General features: G+C 44.3%; 1 protein-coding gene across 5 annotated transcripts in view; it reads left to right on the top strand.

Moving 5' to 3' along the window:
- CDYL (chromodomain Y like) overlaps positions 1-13605 on the top strand; it is a 219564-nt gene that overhangs the window by 142627 nt on the left and 63332 nt on the right. The gene's annotated exons all lie outside the window — the stretch shown is intronic.

The following is a 13605-nucleotide window of genomic DNA, read 5'->3' as shown; positions in this document are numbered from 1 at the left end:
TGCAGACATGCAGCACTCAGGGCAGAAACTGGCCTTCGTGCTGCATCCTTTTGCATTTGATGAGATCTGAGAGCGTTTGTTAAGGCTCAAGGAGATAGAGCTTGCTTGTGTATTTCTGAAGAGAGAACACAGGACCCAGCCCCGTGAAAAGGATCGGGAATGATAGTGGCTAAGAAGACACTATTGTGGATTGTTTTCAATATCCTTAAACTGAGGTATACTGAAACCAAGGCCAATCTAATCTAGACCCAGATGCTGTTACCCTAAAGCACAGAATAGCAAAGCGCCACAGGAGGAGAAGGGTCTCCTGAAAAGGACCAGCAGTGGTACCAAGTGACAACAAGGTAAGAAAACAGATGTCCCTCTGAAGCCATTCCTGATGGAGGAGCTAGCTGCAAACCACTCAAGTCCCTATAAAAGAAACACCTCCAAACAAACGGTGGAAATCTCTCCCACTGGCAGATGCCTGTGTCATCAAAGGATATTTGAGAGGGGGGGGAGGAGAGAAGAAGAAGGAGGAGGGGAGGGCAGGAGGAGGAGAGAGAAAGAAAAAACCAGAACTAGAAAGATGTGAAATATAAAGGATGCCTAAGCAAAGGAAGATGTAGCAGGAATGTTTGAACACTCTTAGCTGCACAAAACAGCCAGCATTAATGTTGATGAATTTGGGGGAAATCAAAGTTAAGTGAAATAAGTTTTGTAACATCAGGAAGACTCACAAGAATAGTGTCCTTTCTGTCCTTTGATTTGGGTAGGAGGAAGTAGGTTTGATATAGTTAACAGAACAGAATTGTCTTGGTTACTTCTCTGTTGCTGTTTACAAAATATCCCCACAAAAGCAACTTGATGAAGGTTTTATTGTGGCTCAGTTTCAGGATGCAGTCCATTGTGGCAGGGATGTCAATGCAGTGGGCGCTGGAGGCAGCTGTTCACATTGTGCCCATAATCAAGAAGCAAAGAGCAGTGGATGGTTGTGCCCAGTTCACTTCCTCTTCTTCATACAGTCAAGGATCCTGGCCCAGGGAATGGTGCCGCCCCCAGTGGGCAGGTCTTCCCACCTCAGTGAACCTAATCAATATAATCTGCCATGGGCATACCCAGACGCCCACTTCCTATATGTTTTTAGGTCTCATCATCTTGACAATTGAGATTAACTGTCACTTGCCTGTCACCAGCACATTAGAAGATTTAAGGGCAACCACTTTAAAGCATACTGGTAATGAAGAGGGAAAGAGAAATACACAAAACTATAAATAGAATGCAATAATAGAAGTAAAGGCAGACAACTTAATCACAATAATTAGGTAACAAGAGTATCAGATACATAAAACAGAATTTTAAAGGTGAAAAAACAAAAGTGCTCATTGCTTAGTGGGAGTAAAGCATAGTTCTTTATGGAGATGGTTATTTTAAGCTTGTTTGCCTCTGGCAGCATTGCTTCAAAACACACAAAGCAAAGTTGGCAAAAGTTGAAATCTATAGTTGGTGGGAAATGGTGGAAGACTTCTCCTTAAGTATTTAGAAGATTTTCGTTGAAAAATTACAAAATTAGAGTTAGCATAATTACAGTTTATCTGAGCTAAGGGATAGAGAAAGCCCTACCTTGAGTAATTAGATTAAGCAACTCCTCCCCATCTCCTCTCTCCTCCTGTCCTCTTCCTACCCCCCCCCCCTTTCTTCTCTTCTCTTGATAGGGGTCTCACTATGTAGCCCTGGGTGGCCTTGAACTCGCAAAGAAACACTCAACTCTTCCTCATAAGCACTGGAATTAGTTATGTGGTACCACACCTGATAAATGCTTTATAAATTTGTCTTTATACTAAGCTACAAGGCAGCAAATATCAAGAAAGACTAAATTCATGCCATGTTCTCTGATTGTGAGTTCCTAGATTAGAAACTGAATGTTTAATTAAGCATTTTAGAATTTAAACTGATTATCTCACAAGCCATCAAACTCACAAGAGAATTACAAGAACACCTAGAACTGCATCATTGTTCGCATTGTGTTTGAATTACAAATTATAGAAAGAACATCAGAAAGTCAAAGAAAAAAATAAGACACTAAACATAAAAAACGGCTGTAATAGAAAATAAAAGCACAGATTCAGCTGAATATACATATCTAAACCTTGCCCCTTTAAAAAGAAGTTACTCAGGGGCAAGAGGGTTAGCTAAACATTAGGAATGAAAAGGAGGTTGTGCATGTCGTTATCAAAGTGGACACTGCAGTGTTTGCAGTGTGATTGCCTACAGTGGTTCAAGATGAAGGAGTTCATCAAAGATGTGGAGCCAGTTCATGGGCAAGACCCCCACAGTTGCACACCAACACTCCACACCTACAGAGTTCACTGGTACCTCCTCCCCATTCCAAAGAATAGTGGATGGGCTCCCTTAAACACCCAGAGTCACCTCGCTCTAACTATCACATACTTTGACATTTGTGTTTCATCTGTGACCTTACAGCTTTTCTGGTAGTTTAATTTGTTGTTTTGCATGTGTTTTACAGCAAAATTTGTTAGTTCTTCAGATGGTTCTTAGCTTGCAGTAGAACTGCACTTTGACAAACCTATTGTAACTTTTTTTTTTTAAACCTGTTTTAACTTGAAAAATACCCTAAAGTCAAAAGCAGCTGCCACTCCAGGGTACCACGCTCTGCAAAGATGCAATAGAGAGCCATTTTCCTGTTTGCTTCTTCCTGTCACCTTGCTGGCTGAAAGCTGGTTGCACCCAGTTCACACATTTATAGAAGAAAGAACAGAAAGGGTAACTCAGTAGGAGCTGTAGGGAAGGATGGAGTGCCAGTGGAGAACCAAGAGAGTAGCATCCCTAAAACAACATGGCGTCAAGAGGAGACAGTTTAAAATGCCAGGCCACATTAGAACTGGAAGGATCAGGCTTTTCGGGTACATGAGGAGGAAGACGGCAAGTCCTTTGTACTGGGTTTGGGGCGGGGGCGGGGGCAGAATATGAAACCTGACAAAATTACCAAAAACAACCATTTCAAGGGTCTGTAAAGTTGGGCAGTCAATGATAGATTAAGGACATGTATTTGTAAAAACTGACTGTACTTAGGAAAGAACAGTGGAAATGGGTAGAAACAGACTGGACGAACTTAGAGAAGAATGAAGGGACGTCTGGGAATGGAGTCTGCCACGGAGTGAGGACAGGTGAGGCTCCTCAATAGGAGTCTGCCTTGTGGTGCTGATGCTGGAGGATGCTTTTGATATATGCCAGTGTGGTCAATCTGCATCTTATAACAGCCTTTTTATCATTAGTCTTAAATATCCATGTGAGTGTCCACTTGTGGTTTGTGGACCGTAGGACAGCCTTGCTGCATTTCACACAGGGGTGAGTTTTATTCCTCTGATGGATGTGCTTATTCCTGCTAGCAGAAGATTGGTTTTTTTTTTAACAACAAAGTAACAGCTTATAAATGATGAGAATGATTATAATTAAACCCAGTGGGTGAGATCTACAAATGTTTGTTCTGTGAAGAGCCTATCTTGCGTCTGGTATATTCTGTACTTGGTTTAGTTTTGGCATACTTTGGGATTTGTTATATATGTTTTGCTTTGCTTTTTGCTGTAAAATACATGAATAAAGAAACTTAGAAGAGGAATTTTACAAGGGGGGGGCCTCTCACAGTTTAAGGGAACATAGTCGTGACAGGGAAGCAAAGCCAGGAGTTGCTCACTGTTTGTTACAGTGAAATGAGCAGGGAGCTACTTTTGTGGCCAAGGGCGCCTGCTCACAGCACTGCAGTTCAGGAAGTGTAGGGGTCAGGTGCAAGCATTAAAGCCTACCCTCGCCCTCAAAGTTTTTCTAAATGTTCCAAGACTACCTTCCAAACAGCACCACCAGCTGGTTCAAACACATGAGCCTGCCCAGTACTTTTATACCTAAGTCATTACATGGCTAATTGTTTTGTTCATGGAACATGAGGCTTAAAAGTGAGTATTTGACAAAAGTTTTTTTTTTTAAATATAAGACAAATTCGGATAAACTGTCGTTGTTAACCTTTCTGTGTTGTGAAAATAGAGCTAGATAGAAAATTGTCAGGCACAGAATTCCTCGTTATCTATTTTTAGCCCCTTCACAGTTCCATCTTTGTCCCTATCCGCGCAGCACGGCCAGGCTGTACAGCATAGTGCCAGTCACCCAGACTCATAACAGGAATTTCTTTATATGACTCCTTCAAGCTTTCCATTTAGCATGTTCCGTTTGTGTGGCCCACGAGCAATAGCAAGCGCTTTATTCTGTCTGAGGCATCTGAGGAGGAATGCAGTCGTGAAGTGGGTTTGCAGAGTTGCTTTTGCAGTTGTAGCGCCGTGTGAAGACATTCTGGTTCACCCCGTGTGTACATTGCACACATTTGATTCGGTCCGAGCTCTGTTGAGTATACAAGCAGCAAACACACTTATTTGTTTCACCAGATGCCATTGTGTACATATTCAGAACAAAACCCCTGGGAAAGTGGCTTATGGCAACTTGTTTTTTGGCAGCATTTCCCATATTTATTATTTTTTAAGTTTTATTTGGGTGTGGGTAAACCCTAAGGGGAAAAAGGAGAATGGGGCTGGCAAGATAGCTCAGTGGATAAACTCATTTGCTGTCAAGCCTGACAACCTGAGTTGGATGAGATTGATTGATTTTAAAATGGGTAAATAATTTAACAGGTGTTGGGACTTTCAGTAAGAAGGGTTCGTTTATAATCTCTTTATTTAAGAGCCCAGTTCAAAATCGTTGAATGGGCACACAGACAGGGGGCGCAGTCGCATGTAGCACAGCCATGTAGAGTTCTCCTCACCTGATTGCTCACCCCGTTGCACTCCCACCTGTCTGTAAAATCCACACTCAGGTTGCCTCCAAACAGTGTCCCCACAGCCTGGATGAGAGTAAACGGCATTCAGGTTTACTGCTGGTTTCTTTCCCTTTATGAATTGCTTAGATTTTGTCTCATACTCACACTCCAAGGCCTTACTGACTTGGAAGAAAAACATAACGTAGTATGAATTTTTTTTCTTATGCACAGCACCTCTGATTTTGTGGCGGTTCTTTTTTTTGCACACGTGCAGACATGTTCAGTTTGCGTTGGGGTGGGCAGTCTGCTTCTCCACCACTCAGGCGGTGGGAGCCATTATGCCAGGGTTCTCATGGGAAGCTTTGTCGCGTAACTGTGGTCTGCTGCACACCCAGCGGCAGTTTTAGATATCGTTAGATGCTTCCCAGCGGAAGCATCCTCATGCCAAGAACCACGTAGCTGATGTTCTGCTACGTAGGCTGTGTGAGCTGTGGTTGAAGACGCATAGATCTTAGGCGTGTAGAACCTTAACAGATGGATGCGCGTGCATAACTACTACCTCCTGGACACCGGGGCCACTGTCACCCATGAAGTTCACTTGTGTCCTTTCCGTTGCCTCCGCTCCGCTGTGTCCAGCTCTGTGCTCATACCAACCCTATCAAGCGGCACTCCACTGCGGAGCACGCAAGCCTTCGTTTCCTTCTTGTTGCCTGATTCGGTAGCAGTCCTTCCCTCTAACAGACTCCCAAGATAAAGCAATTTACAAAAGATTTATTTTGTAAATAAAGAGTTACGGAGATTTCAGTTTCAGCCCGTGGTTACTTGCCTCCGTTGCCTTTGGTAGGAGCAGGTAGTGGAGAAAGCTGCGTTCCTCATCACGTCCTGGAAGCAGAGACACTACAGGCTGCGACTCCCAGTGTCCCTTTCAAGGACACACTTTCAGTGACTTAACTTCCCACCAGCTATGATTCCCCTCGTGCAGGTGCCGCTACCTCACACTTGAGGAGGCCAAGCCTCCTCAACGTTGGGCACAGTGGAACCCGGGCGTGTACTTCGATCTCAGATGCTGACTAGGGAAGGTTTTCTTGCTAGGTGGTGTCTTTACAGATTCCTTTATAAAGAACTAACTTTGTCTCGCTTTGTCTAGCTTTGCTAGAAAGGACAATGCGTTTTATAGAAGCATCCAGTGGTGTATGTGACACTGTTTGTATGAGGGCTCTGCCCTCCCCCGCTTCAAATACTGAAACATAATCTCCATTGCAGTAGTGTTAGCTGCCTCATTAAAGGCCCCAGAGTTGGCTAGGACCGTCTGCTGTGTGAGATCACACCAGCAGTGCCATCTGGGAGGATTGGTCCCCATTGGACACTTCAGTCTGCTGGCACCTTGACTGTAAGCAGTAAATTTCTATTGTTCATAAATAGTGTACGCAGCCCCAACAGACAGACACAGGTTGGTGCCGAGCCTGGAGTATTTTGCATCTGTGTTGTGTCCCCAACCCCAACCCCACCCCCCACCCTGCCCCCAACCCTGTGGCTTGGGGAGATTTTGAAATTTTGATAAAGTCTGGCTTATACAATTTCTTGCTTTCCTGACTGTGCTTTCTGTGACTCCAGAGACCTTTATCTCCTCCCAAACCATAATGATGATGCCTTATGTTTGGTCTAAAAGCTTCATTGTTTTTTATTGTATTACTGGCTTATAAGATATTTCAAATTCACTTGGTAAAGAGGTTTGTGGTTCTTTAGCAAACGGATGTCCAATATTCTGGCACCTCTTCATTCTGTGGTGACAGTGTCTCATATAGCCTAGGTTGGACTTAGAGGAACAAAATATTCTGGCTCTTGCATCTTTCTTCTGGGTTCTGGGATTGCGGGCCTGCTTGTGTGGTGGCTGAGGATCAAATCCAGGGCTTCATGCATGCCAGCCAGCACTCTACCAACTAAGCTTTGTTCGCAGGTCTCCTGGAACCATTTATTAAGAAAGCTTGATCGAGGGGGTTATGGAGGCCTTTGTAATAAGCAGGGTCAGGGTATGGCTGCGCAAATGGATGCCTTTCTAGACATTCCTTTAGCTTGCGCTGACCATGGCTGATGGCCTCACACTCCTTTGGAAGGATACTTGTCATTACTCAGTTACCTGTCTGCTGTCTCTGTCTCTTTCCCCAAATCTCCAAGGTCTTGAGACCCTCAAACCATTTGTTCCCTCTTTGGAGTAGGCACTCAGATGGAAAGAGTGTAGGGAAGCCTCAGGGGCCATTGGAAGGGCCAAAATGAAGAACTACATGGCTGGCCATATTAGCACCCTGGCTTTATGTGACAAAGTGGGTGGGGACATGTACACTCAGTCTCCGTAGTTGTCTACAGTGTCATAGGCAGTGGACACAAGCGGAACACGGCAGCTCTGCTCTGGGGCAGGAGGCCAGGGTCCTCCCAGTTGTCTCCTGTGACTCTGGGCGCATTTGCACCTAGTCTCTGTACTTGGCCATCTTTTGTTCTGCCGCTCAGAAAACCACAGGTAACAGGTTAAAAGTCACCCTTCTGTCAGCCTGCGGAATTGTTGGGGTCACTCATGGATGTCCCGGGTGAGGACCAAGCTGCTCTGGCCCTTGGTGCTGAGAAGACCGGCAGAACCTGGGCCCCCAAGTGACACAGTACTTCCCAGAGCCAGTTGGTCGGGGCTGTATTTCTCACGTGAAGGCCAGGTATTAACTCAACTCTGTCCTAAAAATGTGATAACTTGCATCTTTGGGGTGAGAATAGAGCCTCGAGGGCCCAACGAGAGAAATTATCAGACGATGAGATAGTGGTGACCTCTCCAGATGAAGCTCCACTGATACATGGATCTGCTGTGGAGGCCTCATCACCTTGGCTGTGCAAATGCTTCCGTTGGGCCCTCACCTTGCAAGAGCCATGGACAGATGGCAGGGTGTTCATCACGTACTCTTTTTGAAATTCCCTTGGCACTGGGAAGTGCTCTGTCAACCTTGACGCACTAGCCAAGGTTTTATGGATGACAAGAACGCTCTCTATTTCCTCATTCAGGCCACAGCAGGGTCCTTGTAGATGCTAAAGCAGCCGGCTGCACTTATGCTAGTGGCCCCTGTCAGGAAGAAAGAAATATCAGCGCAGTTTATGATTCCTGTTTCACTACCATTTGACATCTTTATGTAGCCCACCAGACATAATCAAGAAGACATGTTTTGCCTGTGGACTCGGGTTTTCAATTTTTGTTCTTCCAGTTTGAAGTTCTTCAATATTTTTTGTAGAGAAGATCTGCTAGCAATAGAATCTCTTTATGTGGAAATATTTAGCACAATCTAATGTTCACAACACAAAGCAGACAGTTGTTTTGAGTAAAGATGGTTCCATAGAGGGCCTGGAGAGGGACGACAGCCTCCTCCTTTATCAACAGGACACAGCAAAGTGGCACATTGTTGAAAGTGCTGTGCATTCAGACGGCCCAGAGCTGAGGAGCAGCATTCTGTCTGACAATATACTAGCAATAAACATTCAATAAACATATAGTCTTTTATGTGTAATTGTATTATTAAGTCTGTGCTTTGTGTAGTATATTACAAGTCTATGCCATAAATAGAGCAAAACAATGCACGAAGCACACAATGACCCCTCCCAAAATACAGCAACAAAACTTGGCAGGAAAAGTGACATCACCCATAATAGACAGAGAATCTGATTGGGATATAAAAAGGCAAACGATGTGTTCATTTTCTGAAAGACTGGCAGGTTTAAAAACAGCACCTTGAGTGTGCAGTACCACTTTTCTCTGTGTCCATTATTCCCAGTGAGAAGTCAGCCGTGAGTCTTCCTGGAGTTTCAATGTTATAACTTGGATATATATGTCTGTGGAGTCATCCCACTTGAGATTTGTAATGTTTCCAGTTGCATATGCTACTTGTAAAGAAACGTGGCTATGTGAGACCTTGAATGTGAATCTGTGAAAATCACAGAAATGTGGATGTGGTAGAACGCCCCCACAATCCCAGTGCTCTTACAGTGAGATGGGAAGTGGAAACCGAGCAGCCCCCAGAGGCTGGTGGGCCAGTGACGGGGTATGTTCTGATTTGTTTTTTGAGACAAGGTTTCTCTGCATAGCCTTGGCTGTCCTGACTCTCTTTGTAGACCAGGCTGGCCTCGAACTCACAGCAATCCTCCTGCCTCTGCCTCCCAAGTGCTGGGATTACAGGTGTGTGCCATTGCGCCCAGCTAGTAACGGTGTTTTTAAAGACTGTCTGCTAAGCTGTTGTTTGCATCTGGTGTTGCATGTAGCTCATTACGTACTATATACTGGTTGTCTACCCCATTGCTTTTGATGGTGCCTGGTGTGCAAATTGCTCACCAGTCTAGCCCCATTAAGTCTAGGCAGGGGTGGATTTTGAAAACTGTTTCAACATTTGTAGTTAACTCATAAGGGCTCAGTCAGTTTCTTCCCCACTGGTTCATTCTTTGTAGTGACCAAGGCGCCTTCCGACTCAGCCTTTTGCTCTTGTTTTCTGAGGCACCTTTATGTGGGAACTTCGCCACGCTATGCAACTAGCCAAGTGTTATCTGGGGGGTCTTACAGATTGCCTCTCCCAGGACAAAACATCTGAACCACTGCAGAGGTGTCCATCAACCCCCTGGGTGTGAGGCCAAACTCAGTACTGCCTTGCACTTCCTGGAGTTCAAGCCCCCTGTGTATTGGGCAGGCTGGAGGATTCCCTTGATGTTTTGTTTCTTCTCATTAGGGAGTTGATGTCTTTACTTTATTTATACAGAGACTTTTTTTTTTTTAATACCAGCTTTGCTACTTTGGAAGGATGTCTTCTGGGCCCTTTGCCCCTCAGTCCTGAGATGGCAGCTCTTTGTTTCACGGTTGTGGATGTATATGTCTTGTACGGCTCCACAGAAAGCGGTCCTTACAAACTTAGGCCTGCCCCACGCTGTACACATGCCATCCTTGCACCTTTATTCTGCCGATTCTCACAGTAACCTGTCTCTGCAATAAGCTGCGGCCATTGGTGAAGCATGGTTGTGGTTTCAGGGCCTTGAGACACATCATTACTCAGAAATGTGCCTGGGGCTTGAACGGGTCAGTAAGTTAGTTCGATTTGGTCCTTGTGCTCCTGTGACATGTCCTGTCTGCCACCTGGCTAGATTTCTACTTTACTTTCAACCCAGGCTTTGTCCTCTGGTTGTGCTTTCTGTCTGAATGCTGCCAGCTATAAAGCACGTCTCCTGCAAAGCCAAAGCCAGTGTGACGTGTTTCCCTGTTCTAAGAATCCATTCCCCTCCACTTTCTTCTGGGGTTTCTTTATAGAGTCTTTAGATAGTTGTGTTTAAATCCTTCCTCCTTTCTGGCCTTGGAACACTCTATTTTTGTAATACAAATGCTTGGCTTAGGATGGGATTACCTTCCGGTAAACCGGTTAGAAGTTGAAAATGTTTTTAAAAATGCGTTTCACACAATACCCAAGGAGCATTGCAGCTTAGCAGCTCAGGACCCCATAGGGAGTCAGCTGTTTCCCCTGGTGACAGGGCGCTGCAGCTGTGCAGCACAGCAGGACCCAGCTGTGCTCTCACTAGTCTGGAAGGTCAGGATGCCGAAGTCTGAAGTAAAGGTTCTGTGGAGTCTGTATTACTTTTATGTCAGGATAAAGCCAGAAAGTGTGTCAGACCATTACATAAAAACTATCCTTACAACATGAGGCAACTTTTCTTGTTCTTAACAGTTGTGACAACTTTTTTCAGCGGCTGATACGTCTTTTCTATCTGTTGCATTTTACAAGCTACAAGCGTTCTTTTTCTGTAAGTAGTTTTAATATGTTACTCTCTCCACCCAGCAGTGTTGTGACTTAATGCTGCTGATCGAAGGAGCCTCCTCTAACCTCAGGCAAACATGCTGCCACAGGGACGGTGTGCACAGTGATTGGTCATGCCAGATGTCTGCTGTCTGGGCTTTGGAACTAGCAATGGCATTTTGCATGCCTTGTGCTGGTTTTTCTTAAACTGCCACAGTGGTGGAGTCAAGTGTTCTTCGCTTGCATCCCTGCTGAGCCTTTCTGTTGTCTGCACCCTGAGCACTTTGGTATATTGCTGGGCATGGGGACCCCAGACTATAGTTTCAAAAAAGGTGGTTTGGGGTTCCACCTACTCCTTGGGGGTTGATTCAGAGTTCTACAAGCCATCAGCAGGGATCTGTAATGTTACAGAAGCTTGGCTTTTACTTGTTCCACATTTTGGCTTTTAGATTGAGTTTTAGAAGAAAAATCCTAACTCAAAGAACTTCAGCATACAGTTTGAATTTTATGCTTAAATTTGCATTTCATGTGTGACTGTGGGTAGCATTATTAAGACAGTGATTTGGGTGACATTTTCATGCCTTCTTCCTTCAGTGAGTGCTGGCTTTAAAAATCATAGAGCTTTCCTGTGGGTCTGTACGTTAGCTCCTTCCACAGAGTTGTTTTGTATGAAATTCTTGGCACTGACCTTATGTCACTAGAGCAGCACTGACCTTATGTCACTAGAGCAGCACCTTTTATACATCCTGTGAGAAAGGTACTTCTAAGAGATCTGGGAAACAGCTGGGGTGTCGAAGCTCAGAAGGTCTGAGAAGACCTCGAGGAAAGATGAGTGTTTGTGTTCATCTCTGACAGTTTTCCCCCTTGCCACAGTGAAAGGGCTCAGGAAATAATTTTAGGTTTACGGTTTCAACAATTTGGTTAATGTGAGTGATATCTGTTTGTAGATTAATTAATGGTGGCAACTCAGATGCGTAGTCCACCCATAGTGGCTTCCAGTGTCAGAGGAGACAATGGCCTCTAGTGGGAGTAGGAACATGGTACTCCTGTCCCCGGGGTGTGACATTTGAATTTGGTACCTTGTGCAGTGTGAGTTCTGTAACTCCACCTGTCCAATACCAGGTTTACTGCCTCCTGGTCACCTGATGGTGTCAACCCCATGCTGAATCCGTCACCAAGTGTCTGATTGCTCCCCACAGTCTGTACGGGCTGGCAACCGCAGACTACAGTGGACGCAAACAATGGGTTTTATATTTTAAATAAGTTAATAAAATTGTTATTTTATAGCATAGGAGACTACAAGATTCTCCTTGTTTAGCTTTTTTAGATGTCACTGATTTATTGTTTGTTTGTTTGTTTGATTGATTCTGCTTCCTTGCCTCTGAGACAAGTTGAGTGGTTGGGGTATTGTGTGACTCTGAAGCATAAGCCATCTGTTCCTTAGCAATGCTTGTAAGGTGCCCACTGGCTCAGTATTGCCTTCTGTTGACATCTCTGAACAGTCCAGCCCTGAGCATTTGAAAGGACATGTGTGTACCCAGGTAACAGCTGAGGCTGGTTCCTGTGCTACAGAGAAAGGGGCAGGGTCCTAGGGCCCAGAGGAAGAGAAAGAAAGCAACCCTGTGTCCCCACATCGCCACCTCAGCTTTAAGGACACAGAAGTGAGGGAAAAGAGGGTTTTTGGTTGAGTCCATACTTCTAGAGGTAAAAATGGATATAAGGAGCAAAAATAGCTTTAAACATAGTTTTTCTTTAAGATATAATTTCTTTCCCCTGCACATTTAACACTTTAAAACTGTCATGAAAGTGACTTTCGTGAAAATTTCCAGAAATTCTCCTTTTACTTCTACGGAAGGCATGCACCTGTGTGTGTGACTGTTCCCAAGTGAGAGTTTGTCAGTACCTTACAGAGCAGCTGTGTGGACCAGCTTACCCACTTGACAGCAACTCTTGGCCGCAGGAGGTCTGTTGCTTATAAAATCTGCCTCCCAGTGAGACAAGTCTTAATTCGCCTCACACAGAAGCAATAATGAATGTTTAAATTGAGGCTGGCCTACAGTTAAGGGCTTTAATTCTGTATCTTAAATACAGATATGTTGGGGAGCTTGTTTGTTTTTAAGAATAAAGAATATCTTTGAAGATAAAGATGGGGTGTTTCCACATGCTCTTGCAGCTGTAGTCAGCCGACACGCATTAATTTGGAGTAGAGAGAACTTGGTACTCACTGGGTCTTATAACCTGTAACTGTGCAAGAAACACACTCATGTTCTTAAAAACTGGTAGGCTTAGACCTTTGCAGCCCTAATTAAAGAGCGGTTAGCTGATTTGAGCCTCTGCCTGCCAGACATGACACAAAATCACACCTGACCAGTGGAACAGTCTAGTGGTATTTACTTTACATGTAGGTGCCACAACAGATTATGGGTATTTCTGTAATAATGTGGGCATTAATGTCAAATATTTTCCTTGTCTGAATTGTAAGTCAGCCGTTTACATTTAAAATGTCAAAGTAACAGAATGCATTACAATAATAGATGTATATTTGATACACAACATATCAATCATCACTAGAAGATGAATATTATCTTCTTTTAAAGCTTATCAGCACAAAAATTTACACCAAAATTTGAGGGGAAATAGCTTGACTGGCCTAGAACATTCCATTAAGAGGAGCGGTCTTGTTGGTGTTAGTGCGTCAAAGTCACATTTACCAGACCCTCGTACTCCTTTGGTTGAGCTGGCTGCACATTACACGGAAGGCAGTTGCTGCTGGTCACCCACGGATGGCCAGCATAGACTCGGGGCTTCATGCTGCCCCAGTTGTACTTGTTAGAACCAACTCAGAGGGTGGGGCTGAGTGTCAAAATAAAAAGCCCATTTGAATCGTAAAGAAACCATTTACCTCATGTACACCCGTGGATATGTTTTTTGTTTTATAGCTACCAGTGTATTTCCAGTTTATACCTAAAATGAAGATACATTTCTGAAAGTACCAATATTTCTTGT

Source organism: Acomys minous (genome assembly GCF_964271855.1).
Source record: "Acomys minous genome assembly, chromosome: 9".
NCBI classification, from domain to species: domain Eukaryota; kingdom Metazoa; phylum Chordata; class Mammalia; order Rodentia; family Muridae; genus Acomys; species Acomys minous.
Note: the sequence above shows the minus strand (reverse complement) of the source record. Positions and strands in the feature narration are given on the sequence as shown.